Raw genomic sequence first — 22,883 nt, forward strand, 5'->3', positions numbered from 1 at the left:
TTCAAGGTTCCGTTCACCCCTTTACCTGTTTGTTTGTTTGTTTGAACCAGTCAGTACAGTGCACGTTTTGTCTGTGACTCTTGCTATTAAAGTGCATTTCTCACTGCCCTCCAGGCACAAGGTGCTGCTGATTTATGTTATAGTGAGGAAGCCAGAAGTCTGGCTCCGCATTAGGGCATCAGTTGAGCCTTTGGCACTTTGGGAGACTTGGAGGCCTGGGTGTCGAGTGTGCCGTCAAAGTGCATGATGGGACAGCTCGGAATTCCCTTCCAGCTATAGGTCGAAGGCTGCCTGTAGAGGAAAGAAGACAAGGTAGCAACTTTAATGCACACTGTTTATATTTGGAGACCTAAGGATTCTCTTAATCCTGTTTTGCATACTCCCTCTCCTTTTTTGTTTCCAGCACGTGAGGAAGAAAATGGGAAGGAGGAAACAGAAGATGGAAGAGGAGGAGAAAATACGCACCGGGCACAACCATCGTCCTGTAACTAGGGGGGAAGTTGCTCTTCTTGAGGGGTGAAGAGGGGGGAGAGAGGGGGAAGAAAAAAAAAAAAAACCACCCAGGAGTATCTCAAGGCGAGACCTCCCTGTAAGTAGGGTGCAGGTGACACCCCTGTGACTCAGTGAGGAGGTCGAGCTGTTTAATCCCTATGGGCAATGTAGCCTCCCTGTAAGTAGAGTTCAGGTCTCGCCTTTTGCTGTGGTGGGTTTAAGAACCGTTGGCATGCTACTCAGTGACCTCCTTGTAATCAGGGTCCGGCTCACGGCCCTGTCGTTGGTGGGGTTTAGGGCTTGCTTACTAGGCTGGACGCCAGTGACCTGCCTGTAACTTTGGGTTTCGGTCTTTCCCCTTTCGACTTTCTTGGCACCGTGGTGCTCCAGCAAGGCAGTCAGAAAGACCGCTCGCTTCAGAAGAGTTCAGGTCTTGATCTTTCATTCAATGAGGATATTGAGCCCTTAAGTACCTTGAGACAGAGTGACGCCCTGTAAGTAGGGTTGAGGTCTCTCCCCTTGTGAGCTCTAGGTGCTAAACCCTGGTGGCTGGCTAGTCGGCATGGACCACCTGGAACTAGGGTCCAGGTCCATTCTCTTAAATACGGCTGTCTGACAAGTCGGATGGACCAACCGGAACCAGGGTTCAGGTCTCTTTCGTTCTTTAATCCAGGTGATAGATGTTTCTGGCTGGCAAACTGGTATGACCGCCCTGGAACTAAGGTTCAGGTCGCGCCCCTCCTTTTACTTTAGGTCATAGACACTTATGGCTGGCTAGTCAGTGTGACAGCCCTATAACCAGAGTTCATATCTGTCCCCTTTGAAACCTAGGTAATATAGAATTATGGGCAGATAGTCAGCGTGGACCACCCTGTAACCAGGGTTCAGGCCCGTTTCCTTTTGAGAGCTAAGCAATAGAGAATTATCGCTGCATAGTCGGCCTGACCACCCTGTAAGTAGGGTTCTGGTCTCATTCGTCTCACCTGTGGCATGAGCAGGGTGACCTTTTTAATACCCTGTGCCCATAGCCTTTCCTGGTTAGCTCTTTTTTTCTGCTTTGGGAAGTGCTGTGTCATGTGGTATGTCTGTGTTTTGAGAGCAAACTTGATGTGCATGGATGTGAAAGGTCTTTCTTTTCTTTTTTTATTTTGATTGATTTATTTGTAAATCGCTGCAGCGTGTTTTTTTTTTTTTTATTTTTTTTTTTAATTGTTTGAATGAGCTCTTCCCAGAACTAGAAAAAGACCTCTTGTTTTTGTAATTTTTTTTATGGCCCCCCCATTTCCCCATATAGTGGCATGATTGATGGTTTGGGTCTTGTGTCTTAAGGCTGAAGGGGCCTTTGGGCCCCTTGCTTAAGTTCCTCTAGACCGTGTGATCTCCCTGCATCTACGGCTCAGGTCATACCCCTCTTCCTTCTGGGGGAATGATGGACTGCCAAGAACCTTAGGTCTGAGGGACCTCTTTTTTCCCTTTGGTACGTGAGCCACCTTGTTTAGTGATTTTGTGTTTTTCTTTTTCTTCCCCCTCTTTTTTCCTCCTCCCCTCCCCCCGTCTCAAGAGTTCGGGTCTCGTCCCTGGCCCTCCCGGCTCTTTTTAGTCCCTTGTCATTAAGTGCCATAATTAGGTGGCAGGTCACATCACTTGCTTACAGGGGGTTAGTGAGCCCTTTGGGGACCTAGAGCGGCGAGACCACCCTGTAACTATGGTTCAGATCCTTCCCCTCTTTGTCTCTTGGGTTTATGAACCCTTGACAGGCTGCTTGGTGTGACCTCCCTTTAAGTAGGGCATAGGTCACTTCTTTCTCGTTTATGTGGGATTAGGGAGCCGTCTTGGTTCCCTGAGAGCTCTCTGTAACTTAGGATTTTGGTCTGTACCCTTTGCATCTTGTCATTATGCTGCTCTTGCAGGCTAGCCAGAGTGACCATTCTGTAATTGGGGCTCAGGTCATGTCCCTCTCATTTATGGGGGGGAATTCAGGTCTTAATCACTTGGGCCTTTGGGACCTCCCTGTAATCAGGGTTGCGGTCCTTCTCTTTTTGCTGTTGTGGAATTCTGGTCCTTTAGGCTCAGCAGAGGGACCTCCTCCAGGGTTAGGGTGCAAGTCACGTCGGCCCCTCTGACGCTTCCGGCACAGTCCTGGCCCTTTCAAGCTCGCCCTGGATTCTGCCTCGCTTTTGATTGTCAGAGTCCAGAGAGTCTGCAACAACTGCTGGCGAATTCAAGGTGCCGTTCAAACCTTCACCCCTTTACCTGTTTGTGTTTTGTCTGTTTGTAACAAATGTCAGTGATATGTCATCTCTGGACACACAGAGATACTACACATTGCGTATTATAAAGCATAAATTATAGCAATCGAAGTGGTGTTGTTGTGTGGTGTTTTTTTTTTTTTCTTATTTGCATCACTAGGTATATGGAACCAATTTTTAGGACTCTGTGTTAAGGCCTTTGTTTTGTATAGTTGTATTTAAATATATATATACAAAGTAATCATTCCAAACTACCTCTTAGAAGAAGGAATTTTTAAATGCTTACAGCTTTTAGTTTTCTTTGAACTGAAAGATAATACTTGAACTTGGGGGGCAGGGATAGCTCAGTGGTTTGAGCTTTGGCCTGCTAAACCCAGTGTTGAGTTCAGCCCTTGAGGGGGCTACTTAAGGATCTGAGGCAAAAATCAGTACGTGGTCCTGCTAGTGAATGCAGGGGACTGGACTCAGACCTTTCGGGGTGCCTTCCAGCTCTATGAACTAGGTATATCTCCATATATTATCTGGGGGGAGGGATAGCTCAGTGGTTTGAGCATTGGTTTGCTAAACCCAGGGTTGTGAGTTCAATCCTTGAGGGGGCCATTTGGGGATTTAGTTGGTCTTGCTTTGAGCAGGGGGTTGGACTAGATGACCTCCTGAGGTCCATTCCAACCCTGATAGTTCTGTATGTATTGAGTTCTACATAGACTAATGTCAAAAATTTGCTCCTGTTTAAAAACAGTTCATTTTGTTCCTATTAATGTTTAACTGAAGGCATCAGAGATTTAATAGTATAGATAAGAAGTATGACTGACTGATTATGATTAAATTTAGTAAAATCTAATCTTCATTGTAGAAATTATGTTTAATAACCCAAAAAGTATAGCATAAAATGACTGCATTTTGATAAATCCTTTAATGACCAAAACCCTTTCTAAATCAAATCTGTGACAAAAAGCTATTCCAGACTTATTGGTTTTTACTCAACTGAACATTCTTTGACATTTAAGTTATTTATATACTGAAGAAGGTGGTGGGTGTTTTTTAGGTCTCTTAGCTACCATTTTTATATTCCCAGGGGAATTCTGCAGATTGAATGGTTAAAATGTAAAAGGCTCAGCAAGTTCAATTCCATGGTGTAACACCTCCTTCATCGAACAGAGGAAGTTGGATGCTCACCCAGGTGATATGGGGTAATGTAGGTGAAGCAATCCAGCCTGAATTAGCTGAGCTCTTGAGCATACAGTATTGCCAACCCCAAATGTTGAATAATCCTGTCAGGCTCACTAAAAATCATGAGACTTTGTAACCTTTGTAGTTACCGTCTGCTTTTTGAGCCTTTAGGGTGCACTAGGGACTCATTTTGAAGCTTTCTCCACAGCCGTGAGGACTAGAAAGTTCCATTTTCTTTAAGAATGAAGGCTGGAATCGTCATATAACCACTTGACTGCAGGAGCTGGGGCTTTATAGTCTGATGGTCAATATTCTGGAAACAAAGATGAACAAGTTAGTTCAGCGTGCTCTCTATCCATTCTGCCTGGACGCAGATAAAACAGCTTAAGGAAAAGAATGAAGACCCATGTTCATTATTCAAAATCACTTTGTTCGGCTATTGTTTATTCATCCATGGGTCTGGGGGCTACTTCATGGCATTCCTGCCTAACTGCTGTGAAGGAGGCACCTTTTCAACATCCTGGAACTTTTCTGCTCCAAATTCCTCAGCTGAGCTGCATTTACAGAAGTCAGAAAGGTAGCTCTTTCCTTCTGCTCATTTTCCTCCCCCTCGCCCCGCCCCTGTTACCTAGCTCTTTCATTTACTTCTTTTTCCATGGGACAGATCACAAAATAAATTAGCCAGCAGAATGACAAGTAGGTTTGTTATTATCTGGCTAATTTATTTAATGTTCTTGTTTCTGCCTTTTTTTTTTTTTCTTTCTTTCTTTTCTTTCACTGGCTGCCAGCAAGTCCAGACTGTCTGACTAGGCCTTCAGCTATGCTTCGAGTACTGAGAGTATCTTGCATTCTTATTTGTACTAATTGAACTTGGCACTGTTCAGTTCGTAAGCTCAGAATTCAGGGGCTCTATGCAAGAGTGTGGCTTTGTACCATAAAGCTCTATTTAGTTTACTGATGCTGCTGCTGCCAGTAAAAGTGCTACTTTGCAGACTCACATGGCATATGAGTGTCCTACAGGAGAGTGTGGGAGCAGTACTGAATTTCAGTGATGCTGCAGACAGTTTATGCCAAGTGGCGTGTATCCAGAGATTAAACACCTTTATGTTATGTAATTGTAGCCGTCTTGGTCCCTGGATACTGGAGAGACAAGGTGGGTGAGGTAATATCTTTTATTTGACCAAATACTGTTGGTGAGCTGAGGGAGAGCTCTGTATGGCTCGAAAACTTGTCTGTTTCCAACAGAAGTTGGTCCAGTAAAAGATATTGCCTTATCCACCTTGTCTCTGCAAAAAAGGTGTCAAAAATGGTACCCTTAGTCTGAAACTTTTAATCTTTTAGTTATAGAAAAATGGTCTCACCCCTGGATATGTATCAGATATTAAAGTTGTTGTTCTTCTTCGAGTGCTTGTTTACGTCAATTCCTATCAGGTTTATGTGCGCTGCATGCATGGTCGTTGGGAAGTTTTTCCCTTAGCAGCTCCCTTCGGGTTGGATAGGGAGCACCTTGGACTGGCGCCTTCATGGTGATCAATATATGACCCTGCCAAACAGACCCCCTTCTCCCCCCCCCTTCAGTTCCTTCTTACCATCTGTGGCAGCTGTTGGAACTGTGACTTGCTTGCTTTGCAAGTGCTCCCTTAGCGTAGTTACCTAGTTTAGTTCTTGTTTTGTAGTTGTTAGTATAGTTCTAGTTAGTATAGGTGTTTGTGTGGGATATTTCCCTAGCCCCTCAAAACCTTGGGCTCGCGGCATGTCCTGGAGCCCAAGAAGGGGTAAGTCTTGCAGTATGCCACAAGCCCATGCCAAATAGTGACCCCCCCATGATTATTGCCTGAGGTGTCTGGGGAGGCGCATCAGACCCAGTGCTGAAAAATCTGCAGTGCTTTTAAACCTAGGACGAAAAAGAAGTGGGATTTCCGTTTGAAGCAGCTGCTCATGGAATCTGCAGTTTGTCGAGTGGCTTCAGACCGCCAAGGATCAGGCCCGAGCGCTTCAGTACGGAGCGCTCCGGCATTGGTTTGCGACTCGGGGCCAAGGAAGGACTCTAGTGTGAGAGACCCTCAGCATTGGTGATCCTCCCGGCACTGCAACAAGGAGCAGAGGTCTGGCACTGCTCTACTTCCCTGGTGCCCCACAAGCACCATAAAAGACAGAGAGGGCACTCTCCTCAGAAAGAGCTGCCCAAGTACATTGGGAGAATCTGCTTCAGTACAGTAAAATCCCCCCCCTACTGACTGCACACCCTTAATTGTCATTTACCATCCTAGACTGGAACTCAAACGGGATATCATCAGTTTGTAGTTCTTGTTTTCGGTTGTAGTTGCTGGTAGTTGGGTTGGGGGTGTTGCCCTCCACCCCCACTTTTCTTTTTTGGGACTCCATGCCCAAGTCCCTGGGATTCAAGCCCTGCAGGTTCTGCTCTAAGCCCATGCCAACGGGTGACCCCCATGATTCTTGCCTAAAGTGTCTGAGGGAGGCTTACCAAGCCAAGAAGTGCAAGGTTTTTCATCCTCGGACTAAAAAGGAGCGGGACTTTTGCTTGAAGCAGCTCCTTATGGAGGCAGCACTTAATCCCCAGCCTCCTTCGGCGCAGCAGGACCCGGCACTGAGCTCTTCGGTGCGCAGTGCCCCGGCGGAGGTCATGGAAGCAGCACCGTGGTTGGACTCTGACAGAGACCCATGCTGCAGTCAGCGACATTGGCTCGGCACCGCTCCCACTCCCTGAGACCGAAGCGGCACCTGCACTGTGACCCGCTTCCCTAGAGCCAGCCACTGGGGCGCGTCCTGGAAGGGAGTGCCTGGGAGAAAAGGTCATAGCCGTGGCACCGTCGACTCCAGCCGTGAGGGGGGAACCGTTGAGTCTGGTGCCATTGGACTCCCCAACCCGCAGCGTGGTGGAAGTTCAGATGCGTTCTACCCTCGACATCTTTGCTGCGGCGAGGGACTGCCTCGCCATGACGGCATCGGCATGTCCTCTGCTCCACGCCAAAGCCCTGGTGCCCCAGCGGACGGCACTGTCTCGGGGCAAGCTGGCGCCGATCCACCCGTTGGCTCCTTTTGTTGAGTCTCGGCTCTGCTCCCATTCCTGGCACTGTTTGGAGTCCTGGCGCCGCTCTCCATTGTGATGCTGGTCATATTCGCGCTACCGTTCTGGTTTGCGTTGGTGCTCCCGATCACGGCACCGCTGGTTGCCGTTGCAGAGCAGATCCTGGACCTGGCGCTGTTCGTCATCTCGGCCCAGCTCCAGGTTTGCTCCAGGTCTCGGCACCGCTCCCCAACTTCACAGCACGGCTCCACTTCACTTCTCCTCCCTGCTGCTCACCAGTGCAGATCGGCTTGGTGCTGCCCTGGCCCTCACGATCCGGTTCTCATTCCTCAGGGTCAGAAATGGGATCGAGGTTTTCAGACCGGGACCGCCGCCAGTTGGACCATGGCCATCCTGAAGCCAGGGGCAGGTCCATGGCCATGGCAGACACATTCCATCTCCGGGCCTGCCCCCGTACATATCCATGCCCATCCGGACCTCTTGTGCAGGGTTGCACACAACATGATCCTGGAGGAGGTGGTGGAATCGGAGGACCAGGTGGTGGACATTTTGGATCCAGAAGGTACCTTGCGGGTGGCCCTGCCCCTCATTGGGACCATCCAGACTAATGCCAAGAGCATCTGGCAGACTCCAGCCTCCATTTCCCCCTACGGCCAAAGGGATGGAACGCAAATACTTTGTCCCCTTGAAGGGATACGATTACCTGTTTACACATCCACAGCCCTGTTCGCTCGTGGTTGCGGCTGTGAACGAAAAGGAGCAGCAAGGACAGCCAGCCCCTGCACCCAAGTCGAAGGATGTCAAGCGCCTGGACTTGTTTGGCCATAAGGTCTACTGTACGGGTGGGCTTCAGCTCCAGATCGCCAATCAGTGGGCACTCCTGGGCTGTTACAATTGTAACTCCAGGAACTCCATGCTGAAGTTCAAGGACCTTGTGCCTCCTGAGTCCAGAGGAGTTTGGGGCCCTCGCTGATGAAGGCAAGACAGTGGCACGGACCTCTTTGCAGGCCTCACTGGATGCTGCAGACTCGGCTGCATGTACCTTGTCCTCTGGGATTGCCATGAGGGGCATCTCCTGATTGCAAGCCTCTGGCCTGCCCCTGGAGGTTCAGCAGACGCTGAAGGACCTATCCTTTGGTGGGGAGGTTCTGTTCGCGGAGCAGACTGACTAAGGCTATGCAGCCTAAAGACTTGCAGACGACCATGAAGTCCCTGGGTACGCATACCCTGGCAACCCAGCGGAAAAACTTCAAGCCTCAGCAGCCGCAGCAGTGCTCCTACCCTCCTCGGCCGAGGCGGGACTTTTACAGGCAGCAGGGGCCGAATGGCAGGAGGAAGCCCTCCAGCCTCCCGTCTGGGCAAGGCCAGGACCTCACCAAACCATCGTCGGGTTCCAAGCAGGCCTTTTGAAGGGATGCCTGAGGACAGCGTACTAGACTCATCCCAGGATCCATCCCCTCCGCTCTTGAATTGTTTATACCATTTCTGCCAGGCTAGGTCTCAAATAACCTTGGACCGCTGGGTCCTTCGCACGGTGGAAGCAGGATACTCTCTCTCCAATTTTGTTCCTCCACACTCTCTTGCACCCTCCTTCCCCGTCCCTCTTCAGGGACTCCTCTCATGAGAAAGTCCTTATTGAGGAGGTTCGGGCGCTCCTCGCCCTGGGGGCGGTAGAGGAGGTTCTGCGGGAAGTAAGGGGCAAGGGGTTTTACTCCTGATATTTCCTAATCTCTAAGGCCAAAGGGAGCCTCCAGCCCATTCTGGACCTGCGTGGACTCAACAAGTTCATGGTCAAGTTGAAGTTCCACATGGTCTCCCTGGGCACCATGATTCCTTCCATGGAGGGAGACTGGTACACTGCCCTTGACATGGAAGGACGTGTACTTCCACATGTCGATTCATCCGGCGCTCAGGCGCTTCCTACGCTTTGTAGTCCTCCACGAACATTAATAGTTTACAGCCCTCCTATGCGGCCTTTCCACGGCCCCGTGGGTGTTCACCAAGCATATGTCGGTCATGGCTGTCTTCCTCCGTCGACGGCGGGTGCAAGTGTATCCTTATCTCGATGACTGTTGCTTCGGGCCGCACCAGAGAGCAGGTGCAATCCCACCTCCGCCTGGTCATTTGTACTTTCCGACGGCTGGGTCTCCTCCTCAATGTAGCAAAGTCGACCCTCAAACCGACCCAGAGGATAGAGTTCATCGGGGCAGTCCTGGACTCCGTTCAGGCATGGGCCCTCCTACCGGACTCCTGTTTCGAAGCTATCGCGGGCCTCATTCAGGGCCTTCACAGCTTCCCAACCTCGACAGCAAGAGGTTGCCCGATTTTCCCCCCCCCCCGGCCACATGGTTTCGTGTACGTACGTGACCTGGCACGCCAGGTTCCGGCCATTACAAGCCTGGCTTGTGTCGGTCTACCGCCCGGGGCGCAACAGCCTGAATTCGGTGGTCACCGTCTCTGAGCGGGTCCTCGCCTCCCTCCTCTGGTGGTAGATCCCTGGGTGGTGTGCGAGGGAGTCCCCTTTCACAGCCCCCAGCCTTCCTTGTCCCTAGTCACGGATACATAGCTCTGGGATGGGGCGCTCATCTGGGAAACCTTTGGACTCGGGGCCTGCGGTCTCCATCTGAGCTCTTCCCTCCATATCAACGTCAGGGAGCTGGTGGCGGTGCGCCTTGCTTGTCGAGCCTTCCAGCGCACCTGTGTGGTCGTTGTGTGGCGGTTCTCCTGGACAACACCACGGCCATGTTCTACATCAACAAGCAACGGGGGGCCCGTTCCTTCCCCCTCTGCCAGAAGCCATTTGACTGCGGGAGTTCTGTATAGCCCGCTCCAGTCACCTGGTAGCGTCCTTTCTTCCTGGGATCCGGAACCTGCTGGTGGACCGCCTCAGCAGGTCCTTTCCTCACATGAGCGGTCCTTCTGGCCGGATGTTGTCCACCCCATTTTCCAATGGGGGGAGGGGGGGTTCCCCAGGTTGACTTGTTTTGCCACCCGCAGCAATGGGAAGTGCCCAGCATTCTGCTCCTTCTGTAGCCTGATTTAGGGTGTTTATTAATAATCAATTAACATTAATATTATTACAATCATTAATTTAATTTTAATTAAATTAGTATGGGCTTTAGGCTCGCCAGTCTGTTTGATCAGAAGATAAAAGTTCTTGTCCCGAATCAGGCTCTGCAGAATTGATAACGGACCCTGTGGGGTATGACAGGAAGCTCACACTGAGACAGATATAGTGGTAAAGACTTTTTATTAAAATCAGTGAAATAGTAAGTAAATGGTTAAAATACCCAGAGTTACAATTGCATTACTGCCATTCAAAAGATACATATGGTAATATAGTATTATATGCTACAAAGCTTTGGTTAATATACTCGCACCCTTCCTTGATAACCTGGTGGTAAGAGAGACTGGACCAGCCTTGCAGTTCAGGTTTCTCAGTTCTTGAGTGCTTAGAAAAATCGAATGCTAAAAGCTATCAAAACTAACTTAGGGTTTACCTGACTAAGTTAAACTTAAAATCAAAACCTGACAAACTAAGAATAAAACTTAGGGAAACCAAGCTTAGCCTAGATCCTTTGAAATTTAGATAGACGAGCGAGAATAGAAAAAGAATGTAAGTGAGAATACTCTAGCATGTATGTTTCCTTGTGGTGTCCCTGTTAAGTCTGTGGGTACAAATTGAAAGCCCCCTTCCCCCCATGCCATTCTCCATTGTCTATTGGTCTAGATAAAGGTCGTAGACATAGGCGTGGGTACTCGTCTATTTAGGTAACAAGATATTGGTCAAATTTGCTTTCTGAGTAAAAGGTGTTAATATAGATATGCTAACTTTGCCTTAACTTAACATACAGGATATGGCTTGTAGGTCTCTTGCCTTACAGCCAAACTTACTTCGGTTTATAGATTTATATTAAACCAATTACAATAAATACTTTATATATAAACTATAATTAAGCAAGCAGGTTAGTCCTATAGGAGACACTTCCAAGGTCGCAGCCCGGGCTCCCGAACGGACGTGTTCCAACTTCCCTGGACGGGCTGCCCGCTTTATGCCTTTCCTCCATTCCCCCTCGTGCACAAGATCCGCAGGGACGGGGCGAGGGTAATTCTGGTAGCTCCAGCGCGGCCTCGCCAGCATTAGTACACCACGCTGTTAGAACTGTCGGTGGACGTTCCAGTCCCGTTTCCTCTTCTTCCCGACCTGCTCACTCAGGACCACTGTCGCCTTTGTCATCCCGACCTGCGGTTTCTCCACCTCACTGCTTGGAAGCCGCATGGCTGAACCGTACGGAGCTTCTGTGTTCGGACCCCCGTAAGGCAAATCCTGCCGGGCAGCAGGAAGCCCTCTACTCGGGCCACATATCTGGCAAAGTGGAAATGGTTTTTGTGTTGATGTGACCAGCGGTGTGCGCACACCTAATTGGAATCGATATAAGCAATGAATCTCGAAGAACAACTGTTACAAAGGTGAGTAACCTTTTTTTTTTTTTTTTTTTTTTTTTTTTTTTTTTTTCCCCCTCTGATATTCACCCCTTCTTGTCAACTGTAGGAAATGGGCCACATCCACCCTGATTGAATTGGCCTCCTTAGCAGTGGACCCCCCCACACACACAGTCGGTAAGGCAACTCCTATCTTTTCATGTGCTGTATATTTATACCTGCCTACTGTATTTTCCGCTCCACGCATCCGATGAAGTGGGTTATAGGCCACGAAAGCTTGACCTAATTTATTTAGGCATGGCTCTAAGGTGCCATGTTATTTTTACATAACATGGTTCTTCATAAAATGCACTGAATGTATTTCTGATTTAATTTCATTGGCACGAATGGCTGTTCCAGCGAGAGAATGCTGGTGTACTAGCCTTGCCTCGTGTACTTTTTCTCAGCTGTCAAGGGAGCGTGAGTGAGTTGAAGTGTAAGAACTTTGAAAATTTACCCAGAGACTTTTTAGCCCGGCAGAAGATGTGAAATCTCAGATGTGTAGGTTTAACGTTCGGCATCGTAAAGAGTGAGGGCACCGATCAAACTTACGGCGACGGAGGGCCGTTTTGGCCCTTCCTGTGGAGACTAGCGTGTCTCCATAGGAACGGTGTACATCACTGAGTTATCTCACTGCCTGAACACCTGCAGCGTGTGGTCTTTTGCACAGCGGCGTGCATCAGTTCTGAACGCCGCTGCTCTCGCTGCCATGCTGTAGACCTTAACGGAAAATGGCTTAGAAAGTACTCCCGTCTCTAGCACCCAGATGGTTTAGCTCCCATTGGGAGCTAGGTGTTGCTTAGACCAAAAAGCATATCTTATTTGGCATTTTACACAGGGAAAGGTCACATTCTATTAATTTTTTATATTATTGGTTTACCAAACATAAACGAATCAATAACAAATAATAGCTATGGGAATCAGTTTCAGTTTGACTATTTAGCATTAATTCCAGAGTCTGCCTTTTTCTAACACTCTTCAGGTAATTCCAGCACTGAAATGGGAGTGCACTACTTGGGAAAACAAAACAAAGACTTTTCTATTGTCTTTGAAGTCTGGTTCACACTATCTGCATGTGTTATGCATAAGAAACAGGTACAGGCAATACTATGAGCACATTTGCATGTTTACATTTTTAAAATAAATGGCTAAAGATGCAAAAGGCCAAGACTCCTTTATCTTCCACTTGTCACTGACTCTAGCACATCCGGTGCCTTTAAATCTCCTCCTCATATGGCCTGAAATGGCAAATCCTGAATGATGGCAGTGGGAAACAAGCCACCTGTGTAAGGCCAATGTTATGGCAGGGGGCAGAAGGGGGCCCCAAACAGGGCCAGCTTTAGGAAGTGCAGGGCCCGATTCGAACAGTTTCGACGGGGGCCCTGGCAGGGATGACTTTTTTATATTTAAAAAAAAAAACCACGTAAAAAAACACGTGGGGCTTGTACTCACTGGGCAGCGCTCCATGTCTTTGGCGGTGGGTCCTTCACTCGCTCCGGGTCTTCGGCGGCACTGCAGGACGTGCTGCCGAAGACCCGGAGCGAGTGGAGGACCTGCCGCTGAAGTGTCGCCAAAGACGTTGCCGGGTGAGTAAAAATTAAAAAGGAGCATCTAGCCACGGAAGGGATTCTCTGCCACTTGCCCCCACCCCGGCAGCCCTGCCACTGGGCGCGGGGCCCGATTCGGGGGAATTGGTGGAATTGGCCTAAAAGCCGGCCCTGTCCCCAAAGGTAACCCATGTTAAGATGTTAAACTACAGCAACCGGGAAATCGAACTCTTCTCTAAGAACGAGAATTCTCTCTTCTATTACCTCCACAGGGGAAAGTATGTCAAGCAAGTCTTGATGCATGTGATATTCCAGAATATTGCAATAGAATTTCAGCGTGGTGCTGAGAAAATGTTTTGTTATACACATGTATAACGGCCCTGGCTTTGGCATGGAGTTCCATCTCCCGTGATGAACACCCACGCTGCGCAGCTCTCTTTTGCAAAGGCAAGACTCGGTGTTGTTAGACCAAGTGTCGCAAAAATAAGAACAGGTTTTGCCAGATACCGTGTCGGTCCTGTACCACGAATGCAATGCAGATGATGGTATTATTTCCTTTAATGCTACCGTCTCTTGTAGTCGCCTATCATATTATATAGCGGCTGCTTCCATTTTATGTACCATTTTTCATCGTGAAGGATCCCAAAGCCCTTTACGCTTACGGATGTGTAATCGTAGATAGGGATTTCCACATTCACTGCTGACATGCAGGTGCAGCTGTGTAACGACGTGCAGCAGAACATGCGGGATGGGGAAAGACTAATAATATTGTGTCCTACGGAAGCTGCCGGGGGAACGTAGGTTTTTGCTCCCTTAGAGCTGACACCCCCGCTCTTACAAAAACACCATGGGGTCTTTAATGATCAGAAGCAGCCAAGAGCAGAGCATTGAGTCTCTTCAGGGAGGTCCGTATGGATTCTGAAAAGAGCAAAAAAGGAGCACAGATTTCTGCCAGGACCCGTGTCAGGCCAGAGGGAGCGTTGAAGGGAAGCGGGAGGTGGCTAAGCTTTTCTGCAGTTTACCCAAGCTCCTCTCGGCTTATACCGGTGTCAATTAATCTGTACAGTAGCAATGGGCACGTCCATACTGAAATAACGCCGGACGGCCCTAGCCTCCGACAATTCCTCACAGTTACTAGAAATGACCGGATGAATCGGCGTTCTGAATAACGCAATGGTTTGTCTCTCCTGCCGCTTACCCTTTCGTTTGGCTCCCGCCAGGCACAAAAAGCAAACCAGGTTCCCCGGAGAAGCGAACGCTCAAAGGGACCGATTTGGCAACTGCAGCGTTGCATTTCTTGTATGCACGTCCGCTCTCGGTGTAAAGAAGTAGGTTGTACGCGTTGGTTGGTTGGCTCTACCGGAAAGCTGAAGAGCTACTTACTTACTTGGTATTTAAAGAGCGAATAATTATAGTCATAGGAGAAGAGATTTGAACATATATAGTGGCCAGTAGTGAATCGAAGCTGTGAAACAGTGCGGGGTTGTAAGTGAATCAATTTATTTTTGGTAAGGTGTGAATTTGTTTTGAAAAGTATGGAAGTGAGGCTTACGTTCATGGTGGGAGTGATGTATTTCTACCACTGTTAATAGTTTTTATATCCTGTAACAAGAACAGGAAAGGCTACATGATTAGGGAGACTGACTATCGCCATAAACTTTTTTCAAATTCCAGACTGCGGACAGCCATTTGAATATTAGGTACAAAAAGTAACTCCCAGATTCAGTTTCTCTTAGCTTGACGTTCATGAGGTTTAAAAGTCAAAAAGGATTAGGAGCCGGAAGGGCTCTCGTAGTCTGCAGCAGTCTCCCTCAAACCCTGAAGCAGCCGGAGTTCAGGCCTCTGGTGATAACAGAAAAGCATAGTATGAGAAAACGCCACCATGTCCGGGCTGTAACTCTGAGGTTCTACTGTACTTTTAACAAACAACCTCCATTCCCAAGATGTTCATAACTGTGAACCAAACATTATGGTTGTTCTTTGACACACATTGCAATGTTCACTTGTAAACCTTTGAAACTGTACTCTGCTGAAGGAAAAACGCTGCTTTCTCTTTACAGTACTGTGTTAAATCAACTACTTTTTTTAAAAGGAATTTTTTGGGGGGGGGGGGGGTTGTCGGGTCTCTGCTGCTGCCCGATTGCGTAACTCTGGCTCCAAATGAGGCGTGTTGTTGACCGGTCAGTTTGTAACTCTAGAACCTCGGAGTTATGAACACCACTGAATTGAAAACTTGGTTACAACTGGGGAAAGCAGGGCGGGCTCCAGGCACCAGCTGACCAAGCACGTGCTTGGGGCGGCACCTGGTAAGGGGTGGCCAATCTTGGGGTGGCGGGGCCCTTAGGGTTTTTTGGGGGGGTTCGGTCGGGCAGCGCTGGGGGTGGGGTGGGTTGTTTTTGTTTCAGCGGCTGGGGCCATTGGGGGTGGGATTCGGCAGCGGCGCTCTGCGGGGGGGGGGTGTTCGGCAGTGTGGCTCGGCGGTGTTTGGTGGCGCAGCACTCGGCGGGAGGTGTGTGTGGTGGCAGGGGGGTTCAGCAGTGCTGCGCTCTGCGGGGGGGGGGGGGTGTTTGGCTTCGGCGGTGCTCCGCAGGGGGTTGGGGGGTTCGGCGGTGCGGCGCTCTGCGGGGGGGGGGTGTTGTCGTGGTGCTGAGGGTGTGTGTTATGGTGGCGCTATGGAGGGCGGCATTCTTTTTTTTTTTTTTTTTTTTTTTCCTCCTTGGGGCGGCCAAAAAGTTAGAGTCGGCCCTGGGGGAAAGGAATGAGTTAGGTTACAGCATCCCCAAAAAAGGGTATAAATCTGTCTCCTAAAATTGGCTACATTCACCTTTATGTGTAAAGGAGGCCAATGTTCGGTCCGTTTAATTACATAATAGGAATGAAATGTGTGGTGCGGTCTTGATGGGGGGTGTGTGTGTGTGTGTGTGTGTGTCTTACTCAGATATTTTTGTTGTCTTGTCTTCTACTAAACACATTGGAAAAAGTTTGAATAAAACCTGGATTTATTAGCAGAATTTAAAATTATTTCATAGCCTTTTACAAACATTCGTCACTCAGGTTTCACTGCCTTGATGACTGATGTAAGCCACGGACAGCTGGCGAGCTTGTAGGGTTATGACAAGGGGGAAAAGAAGCTGGACGAAGGCTGAATTTCTAATGTAAAATAACCATAGTTGAAAATAGTTCTACAGCCTGAGCCGAAGCACAAGTGTTTTCCAGTCAGAGATCCTTTTAGTCATTCAAAATAAAATAGCTTGTCAGAGTTTTTTTGAATCCGAGGGCAGGGAAAATGTTGCACACGTCTTATTTCTGCAGGCAGCATTGCTGGTAGCTCCCCTTAGAATAAAACCCAAGCCATTTTGGAGTTAGGAATGGGCAGTCTGAATTTATACACGTGTATACTTGTCGAGATCTGACTAAGAAGCAAAGTAGCTTGCTCACCCTCCCGGATTAACCTGTGAATACATAGGGGCCCAAATGTGCTGTATGATAACTAACTACTGTCTGTCTTACAGTTGTGTTACTAGGTAAGTTTGACTTACTTACTCCAAAGATCTTAGTTGGATTCTGAAATTGAGAGAGAAACCTATAGAAATGACTCTCCTTTTAGTTCCTACTTGTAAACAGCTGACCATATGACATCAGCTGATTTTAGGGGGAAGAAGTCTACTAGTGACTGAGATCTGAGAGCACCCTCCATGTAAAGTGAAGAGCAATAGCTGTGTGTGTGGACAAATCATGCTCACTCATACCTATAGATATCAACACACGTGAAGATCGTGGGTTTTGTCAGAACTAAAATATCGAAGGCCACTCTCCTTGAATCAAAAGACAAATTGGCTATATTTGATTAAAGTAGATCATTACGCTTGATAGCCGGCAGCAGGGACAGTGAAGTTTCTCAAAACTGCGGCGGAGCGCAAATGTGCTACCTAGGAACAAAGGACGTTCTTGAAGAACCATGGGACTATAAGATGACTTTTTTACATTGTGTATGTCATAACTAGAAAGGGAAGGTTAACAACCCTCCTGTATACAATACTATAAAATCCCTCCTGGCCAGAGGCACCAAAATCCTTTTCCTTATAAAGGGTTAAGAAGCTCAGGTAACCTGGCTGACACCTGACCCAAAGGACCAATAAGGGGACAAGATACTTTCAAATCTTGGGGGGAGGCTTTTGTTTGTGTGCTCTTTATTTTTGGGTGCGTTCGCTCTTGGGACTAAGAGGGACCCGACATCGATCCCTGTTCTCCAAATCTTTCTGCACAAGTCTCTCATATTTCAAACTTGTAAGTAACAGCCAGGCAAGGCGTGTTAGTTTTATCTTTTGTTTTCTGAACTTGTAAATGTTCCCCTTTTGCAAGAGGGTTTAGCTCTGTTTGCTGTTACTTTGAACCTAAGGCTAGAGGGGGTTCCTCTGGGCTCTTTGAATCTGATTACCCTGTAAAGTTATTTTCCATCCTGATTTTACAGAGATAAATTTTACCCTTTCTTTTAATAAAATTCTTTTTAAGAACCTGATTGATTTTTTTTTTTTCATTGTTTTAAGATCCAAGCGTTTGGATCTGTGTTCACTAGGATGAATTGGTGAGGGGATTATCAAGCCTTCCCAGAGTAAGGGGTGTAGGAGCTTGGGGGGGGGGGGGGGATATTTCTCAAGCCTATCCAGGAAAAGGGGTGTAAGGGCTTGGGGGGATAGCTTGGGGGAAGAGGAACTCCAAGTGGTCCTTTCCCTGTTTCTTTTTAAAGCACTTGGTGGTGGCAGAGTATTAAAATCTAACTTAAGCTGGTAGAAATAAGCTTAGGGGGTCTTTCATGTGTACTTCACAATGTAGTCTGCTATTCGGGGGGGGGGGGGGGGAGAGGAGATTGATGTCCAGGGGAGACTTGTCAATCGATCTCAGCGGTGGTTCTAGCCTGACACATGTGGGTGTTCGTACTGCAAGTCTCTGAAAGGGGGAGCGTGTAAAAGTAGCTGTAACGGGTGGCATTTTGTTGTAAAAAGTAGAGAGATGTTTTCTTTGGATTATCCAAAGTAGAATCCCCTCCTCTCCCTCCCCAACTTTTCTAAATAACTGTATGTGATTAAATAAAAAAAAAATTACCTCATGGAGTGACTAGTGTGGAAAGAGGATGACAAAAAATCACTCAGAGCATTTTGCTGCCGCATCAACTGGATTTTTTTTCTAACACAAGCCTGCCTTTCACTGCTGGTTGGGGAGAAAAATATTTCCTTTTTAGAGTTTTTCTAATACTTTATTTTGCTTGCACAAGTGCTAAGCTTGTTGCAAGAGGCCTCTAACATTTGACTACTGTGCCCTAAATCCTTGATATTTTTATTTTCCCTCTACAGCTTGATACATTTCCACCATTATTATTCAGTGTTTATTCACTGACTTTCTAATGGCTACACTTTTGAATAAGTTTTCTATATTATTCTGCTAGTAATGGACTTTAATTTCAATGCATTTCAGCAATGCAATTGCGGTTTTGGTTTAGAATGAGGTGGTTCTTTGCAGGGGAACAGGTACAGAGTTTTGCTACTGGGGACTCCTGTACTAGTCTGTTAATAAGAACAATCTCTTCTTAGAAAAAGTTTTGGATCACTTTCTTCCAGAAAACAAAGGGAAAAACTGCGGACAGTCGTAGACCATTTTTATTATGAAAGCAGGAGCAAGGACAAGGAAGTGTAATAAATGCCGTCTGTTAGAATTTAACGTGAACTTAAAGTCCAGAGTTTCAATGGATGCGTCCAAGTTTTAGTAACTCCCATAACTAAACTACAGAAGCTGTCAAAAAAGTTGACTAAAGCATGACTAAATAAATAAAAATTTAAGACAGACTCACTGCCTGTGAGGTTGCACCCCAGAATGCTTTACTTGGCATATTTCTATACCGTATATCATATTCACACTCATAAAAATGATGCAACCGTTATGATCGGATGAATAGATTCATCCGATTTGTATGCCTGGAATACCTAGCATAAAACATATCTTTACCGTCAGCTCGACTGCATCTTTGTTAGTTACTGTACTTACGTGCTTCCTACAGCATAGCGCGAACTGGTCAGTCAGGTAATGGTTGACCAAATCTGCCTTATGAGCGTTGTAAGTACTCCCAAAGTATTTAGATGTGTTATGCTTAACTTCAATGGACTTTGAACGGTTCCAGGATGCCAACTGTGGCTTGGCCTCTCCCAAACTAACACGTAAACAATGGTGTTGTCTATGAATGATTCAGCTTTTTGCAGGCCACGTGACTTGCCCAGACGGGTAGAGACTCTATCTTGTGGCTGTGACGTTGCGCAAAAGAGAGAATATAAAAGGCCCTGGAAACCCCTCCATTTGGTCTTCAGCTGGCTCAGCAGATTGGCATCTCTTTGGGGTGCAGAGGCTGAAAGAAACTGGAACAAAGGACAGTAACTACAGGGGTTGAGGGATTGCTGGACCCACGCTAGGAAGGCGTCAGAACAAGAGCTTAGTCGACATCTAAAAGTAAGTAATTAAAGCGAATATTTATAGTGAGGGTGAGATTTACAGTAGGAGACAGACTGAATGCAGGTAAGCTTCTTTATACAGCTTATTGGAACAGCTTGGTAATTGATTTTGTTTTTAGACAAACACACAATTTAACCCAGAGCACATAATTGTCCACCCTCTCTATCAACAGCTGTGCATATTACTTTGATGGAACCAATATTCTAGAACACTGCTCCCCCAGGAATTTACACAAAAATGCTTCTGAAAGAAGCAGAGTATTCTTTTTATATGAGTATTTAAGAGATGGTTTTAGCTCCCATTGCGGTTTTAGCTAAACCCCAGGGTGCTAGAGCCAGGAGCACTTTCTAAACTGTTTGTTTTCCATTAAGTAAGTCTGCAGCTTTTGGGGGGGCGTGATTCAGACCTGGATCTGGGTGCAACAAGACAGGGTACTGAAGTAAGTTCCAAGCTCCCAAGGAAAAGGGGCTCCGAGGTAGTCTCAGCACATCTGGTGGTAGTCCCAAGTGGGGGGAGGGGACTGTCTTTGTGACCCATCCTGTCACAGTGCCTACCCTGACAACTGCTTTCCCTTAGATCGAGACTCGGAATGGAACTTTTTGTTAATGTACACATAATCATGAAGTAAAATATTGGGACTCGGTAAAGGTGTGAGTGGTGCAGAGTTGAAGGTGTATGTTCTATTTGTGAGGCTCTGTTTGTTTAGATAGGCTTGTGCATGTGCTATGAAATCTCTCACACACGCACCCCCACCCACCACTGTAGACTCTTGGAATTTTCTTGTCTGGGGGGGAAGCTTTGCTCACTGTCTTGTGCGTGGTCAACCTGTATACTGCCTTCCTCCCCCAATTTTAAAACATAGGCTTGCCAGACAGGACTACTACCAAAGTCCACAGTGTGCAGAAAAACTTGGTCAGTAATCCTAGTGGCCAACCGTCTGGTTCCTTACACCAGCATACAAGTAATGAAAAGTCACATGAGTTTTCTGAGCATTTTCCCTGGTGTGTAATAGGCTGCCCCCTTCCCCAACTTGATCATTCTGGTGTTAGGTAGATGAACTGGAAACCTGTGGGAGTGAGAATGGGGCAGAGTTGTGAGTTATCAGAAGACTCCTCTCCCCCTCTATGGATGGGTGAGTTCAACCCTACAGTTGCTTCTAGCAATACCGGGCCAGGGGAAAGTCTGGTGCATCTGTCTTTTCACTATTTGTTCATTAAGCAAAGTTACTGACCCGTCTGCTCTGTGAAAACATGGCTTGAGGAAGATAGGGGAGGTAGAGAGTGTGTGTGTGAGAAATACCCACTCTCCCCCCCCCCCCCCCCCCCCCTCCCCAGTTATCGATGACATGACATAATCCATTTGCGCTTCCTTCCCCCTCCTGTATACCGCTGGTATGCAACAGCAAGAACAATGGCAATTGATTTTTACAGTCTGGGAGGGCCCAGCAATGCTCACAGAGGATTGGGAGGTAGTGTTGACAGTGGACCTCCTCCCCCTCTACTTGTGAGAGGATGAATTGTAAAAACAGAAATCTGGCAGTGGAGCATGGTATTGTGTGCTGATCTTTGTGCTCAGAGGCTGCTCTGTTCCTGTTGCCGTTGATGCCAAGAGCAACACGTCTGTTGGGCAAGGAGGTGTTGGCCCAGAGTTTGCTTGCTTTGGAAAAGAGGCTTTTGCCCGTATCTCGAGGCTCCTGAGGCTGTGGGAGACTTGGTTGTATGCTAAGGAGAGCCAGAACAGTTTGAAGACTACAAGCTAGCTCTGGGGGATGGGCAAATACCATCTTCCTCAACATGTAAAAAGCCCAAAACATCATTAGTATTTAAAAAAAAAAGGGACATCACTCAGTGTAATTTCTTTTCTGCAAAGCTCAGCAAACTAGGGATGGAGGTGTTTCATCAGGTGTCTTTATACGATTCAGTGCATTAGTTTCAAAACAACTAGGTCAAGGGCTTTAGCAAGGTCTGTGGAACTCCGCTTGTAGACAAGTCTTTTAGAGTCCACTTTCCTATTAAACTAGATAGGATGTGAAATGTGGTTGTAAAAGATTTTAGGTGGGAATAGCTGTAAGGGGGCCAAGGTGGTGGATAAAGGAATGTTAATAGAAAAAGCGTTTCACCTTACCCCAGTCAATTAATCCAGGCCACATTTGGAATACCGGTCCGACGACCAAGAAAATTCCATGCGTAACAGTTAAACACTGAGGAAGAGGCAGAGATTTCAGTGCACTGCTGCTAACTGCCAAGCATGCATACCTCATGAAACACATACAAGTGGCAAACACTTCCTTGGTGGAGCAGCTTTGCACCCTTTTTTTCTGTGCTCCAGATCTGCTATCGGGCTGCTTTTTCACTCACAAAAACACAGACTCTCAGATTTACTTGAGCTCATCTACATACCTGTACATTTTTCTGGGTAAATTAATGTTGTGTATCAGTTCTGCAGAAGTGACATTGAGTCCTCTCTCAAAGCTCACATGTAAAGTAAGAAGATTACCATTCAAAGATTATCTTAAAAATAATGTACACACACTTTTACATACTATAGGTACGTAAGATTTCACTTGTGTTGTGTTTTCTATAGATTTGAGTGATTAGATTTACATACTATATGGTATTTTGGATAGCTAAGTAGGTCATGTATCTCTTACTGTCATGCATGGATGTGCTTCATCTGATATGAGCCTCTCAAATAAATGGTTTTCAAAGACAGCAACTAAGTGTGACTCTATCCACTTTGTTAGAATCTAAACTCGTTAAAGTTACTAGTTTTACATGTGTTTTATAGAAGATAGAGGAAGTCTTAAACAGAGCTAGTGTCAATGGAATTGTTACCTACTTAGTTGGATATCATCCACTGTCTGAGATATTTTGATCTTTAGTATGAGATATCAGCATCTACTGTGATGACTGAAGTTTACCTGATAAACAAATCTCAGCTGTCACAAAGCACAAAAAAGTACAAGTCAACCACAAAGAGGTTTTTTTCCCTAAACCTAAGCATAATGTTCCTAAACTGAAGATGATTGGCTGAAGTTGTTAAATATACTCATCCTCCCTATGAAACTGGCCCAGTTTAGATCCTCCTTAAACCAAGTTACATCTTGTATTAGTGTACACTGACTTCTCAGTAATCTGGATTAGTTAACTAATAGATGTAGCTATATTAGTAGAGTGAGTTTGATTATTGCTTGTGTTTAGAAAAATAAATCTAGTTGTCTATACTAGACATCAAAAAGACAGTTGTTTAATTTAAGTAAACATTGTGATTTTAATGTTCCCCAACAGTAATGTGTGTAAAACAAAATCTAGATATTACTTTAAGTAATCACAACTAAGATATTACAGGATGGATTTTTCAACTCATCACCTTGCCTAACTAAACTTGGTGGATTAC

General features: G+C 46.7%; 1 protein-coding gene and 1 long non-coding RNA gene across 3 annotated transcripts in view; one reads left to right on the forward strand and one right to left on the reverse strand.

Annotated features, from left to right (window-relative positions):
• Positions 1-3,326: 3,326 nt before the first annotated feature.
• The window catches only part of LOC135981580 (uncharacterized), a 116,162-nt gene continuing 96,605 nt past the window's right edge, over positions 3,327-22,883 (reverse strand). Inside the window, exon 3 of the long non-coding RNA XR_010598662.1 lies at positions 3,327-4,224. This is a non-coding gene — a long non-coding RNA (uncharacterized LOC135981580). The remainder of the gene's footprint in view (positions 4,225-22,883) is intronic.
• LOC101943268 (indoleamine 2,3-dioxygenase 1) overlaps positions 19,331-22,883 on the forward strand; it is a 61,869-nt gene continuing 58,316 nt past the window's right edge. Inside the window, exon 1 of one of the 2 annotated variants that reach the window (XM_024108330.3) lies at positions 19,331-19,484. The gene's annotated coding sequence lies outside the window, so the exon portion shown is untranslated. The remainder of the gene's footprint in view (positions 19,485-22,883) is intronic. The other variant, XM_065584724.1, reaches the window with a different exon arrangement.

Source organism: Chrysemys picta, chromosome 2 (genome assembly GCF_011386835.1).
Source record: "Chrysemys picta bellii isolate R12L10 chromosome 2, ASM1138683v2, whole genome shotgun sequence".
Classification (NCBI taxonomy): Eukaryota; Metazoa; Chordata; order Testudines; family Emydidae; genus Chrysemys; species Chrysemys picta.